This window comes from Schistocerca piceifrons, unplaced genomic scaffold (genome assembly GCF_021461385.2).
Source record: "Schistocerca piceifrons isolate TAMUIC-IGC-003096 unplaced genomic scaffold, iqSchPice1.1 HiC_scaffold_1141, whole genome shotgun sequence".
Taxonomy (NCBI): domain Eukaryota; kingdom Metazoa; phylum Arthropoda; class Insecta; order Orthoptera; family Acrididae; genus Schistocerca; species Schistocerca piceifrons.
In genome coordinates this window covers 52501-55000 of record NW_025726952.1, presented here as the reverse complement: position 1 = coordinate 55000, position 2500 = coordinate 52501, and the positions used below count along the sequence as shown (strand labels likewise).

At 56.4% G+C, this 2500-nt stretch overlaps 1 non-coding gene across 1 annotated transcript in view; it reads left to right on the top strand.

Moving 5' to 3' along the window:
- The first annotated feature begins 2443 nt into the window (after positions 1-2443).
- The window catches only part of LOC124728228, a 1909-nt gene continuing 1852 nt past the window's right edge, over positions 2444-2500 (top strand). The window contains exon 1 of the ribosomal RNA XR_007007254.1: positions 2444-2500. This exon is cut by the window's right edge and continues 1852 nt beyond it. This is a non-coding gene — a ribosomal RNA (small subunit ribosomal RNA).

Sequence of the window (2500 nt, the reverse complement as noted above, 5' to 3'; positions counted from 1 at the left end):
CCGCCCCCCCCCCCCCCCTACACCTTTCCGTACAACAACGTGTAACCTAACCTAACCTAACCTAACCTATGTTGTACCTTAACCTAACCTATGTTGTACCTTAACCTAACCTATGTTGTACCTTAACCTAACCTATGTTGTACCTTAACCTAACCTATGTTGTACCTTAACCTAACCTATGTTGTACCTTAACCTAACCTATGTTGTACCTTAACCTAACCCATGTTGTACCTTAACCTAACCCATGTTGTACCTTAACCTAACCCATGTTGTACCTTAACCTAACCCATGTTGTACCTTAACCTAACCCATGTTGTACCTTAACCTAACCCATGTTGTGCCTCAACCTAACCCATGTTGTGCCTCAACCTAACCCATGTTGTGCCTCAACCTAACCCATGTTGTGCCTTAACCTAACCCATGTTGTGCCTCAACCTAACCCATGTTGTGCTCTTAACCTAACCCATGTTGTGCCTTAACCTAACCCATGTTGTGCCTTAACCTAACCCATGTTGTGCCTTAACCTAACCCATGTTGTGCCTTAACCTAACCCATGTTGTGCCTTAACCTAACCCATGTTGTGCCTTAACCTAACCCATGTTGTGCCTTAACCTAACCCATGTTGTCGCCTTAACGTAACCCACGTTGTCGCCTAAACCTGCTCTGTAATTGTTATACGACTCGTTCAATTACTGTAGTGTTGCCCACCCGCAACCCTCGCAATATAGTTCGCTACTCGCACTGCCCGCACCCCTGTGTATCGCTTCATGTTAAACACCTTGCAAGTCTTGCTCACTTTCCACATGCTCCTGCTGTACACTGTAATGTGGATGGCAGCAGGACGTACATGCCGCCCCTCCCCACGTCCCCACCTTGCCCCCTGCCTTCGCAAGCTGGTTGGTGAGAAGTTTGCATGTTCAATGCCCTTCGCATGCGACGTACTCAGGCTACGTTGTGGTGCGGCCTGTGTCAACTGTCCGCTGATGTCGTACGCGTGAACCACAATCTGTACTGCACATTCGTCCTTATGTACTGAATGATACATCGTGGCACATGTGTGACCGCACAACGACTGCGCCCAAAAACGGCGGACCATACAGTGCAAATATTGTGCACGCAGCTACGTGTCGTCTCCCTATGAGAGCTGGATTGCAGTGTGGTACGCCATAGAGACGTGTGGGAGGAACGGACGCCGTGGATGGCGATCAGCATGAGCTGTCTGTTGATGTATTCGGACCTAGTCGTCTCTCCTCACACACCGTGATGGCATGGTGCACCGCGTTCCATATCTGCGACATGCTACAGAGGCCGGTTGACAGTCGTTCGAGCAATGGACATCGCATACGTACGGGGGCCACCTTCCACGTATTGTCTAGGCGTGCACATTTTGTTGCGTGTATGTGGGCAGACGTAGTGTGGCGTGACACCTGACACAGGCATGCAATAATCGTTGAAGTTGCAAATGGCGATGGACGCCTGCGTTTTCTGGTGAAGTTACGCAAATGAACAAATGGTAACCTGTTGTGGTGCGGTTGTTCTCGCTAGGGGTGAATCGGTGATGGCGACGATAGGTTGAGGTACTAACCGGTTGTTCCAGCGATACCCACCATGCCGACGAAACTGAACGGCATCTGGGTGTGAAGCGATACGCGGCGGTGGCTGGGTGGGACCGTCCCCGGCCGGTGAGGGGGCGCCTCCCGGCGTGCTGGCCGCGCGGTGCGTGGGCGCACGCGCTACAGCCGGCTGGTGGGGGCGGCCAGTGGCAGGCGCGCCGGCCGACGGACGCGGCAGGCGTCGCAGCTGCGCGCCGGCGCACCCTGCGCGCGGCGCCGTGCGGCCAAAGTAGGTCCTCGCGGGCCCGGTGCGAAGCGCGGTGGACATCTTCAGTGTGCTGGTCCGATTGAGGACTGTGTGCGTTGAGGATGCGCCGCCGCCCGGCGCTCGGCGCCGCGACGCCGTCTGCTGCTCGGTCGCCCCAGCGGTTCTCGCTGGTGGTTTGTATCGCAGCTGTGCGGATGTGTTGGCGCGTGCGCTGTGCTGGGAGAGTTCGCTTCGGCACCCAAGTGGGGCTTTTGTCCTTCTGTGGCGCTGGCGTTGGAGCTGCCGGTCACCGTAGGTGGCGCGTGTTGTCTCCCGCCGGCAATGCCACGACAGCACGCTCCCGGGCCTCTGTCGGCAGCGGCAAGCTCAGTTGGGAGCACGGGTGGTCGCACCGAAAGCGTCTACTCGCCTAACTCCGGGCGATTGCGCCTCTCTCGAACCCGACCAAGTACTTGGGACGGCGCTGCGCGCCGCCGGGACCTGAGAGGGTTTCGAGGTGTATTGTGCAGGGGAGCTCAGCCTCCTCCTGTTTGCAGAATGATTGAGCGGACGCTTGCGTGTTCGCGCGGGCCCCCGGGACACACTCCCGGGCGGCCGGCTGCTCAGCTCTAGTTGACGCAGCTCCCTGGTTGATCCTGCCAGTAGTCATATGCTTGTCTCAAAGATTAAGCCATGCATG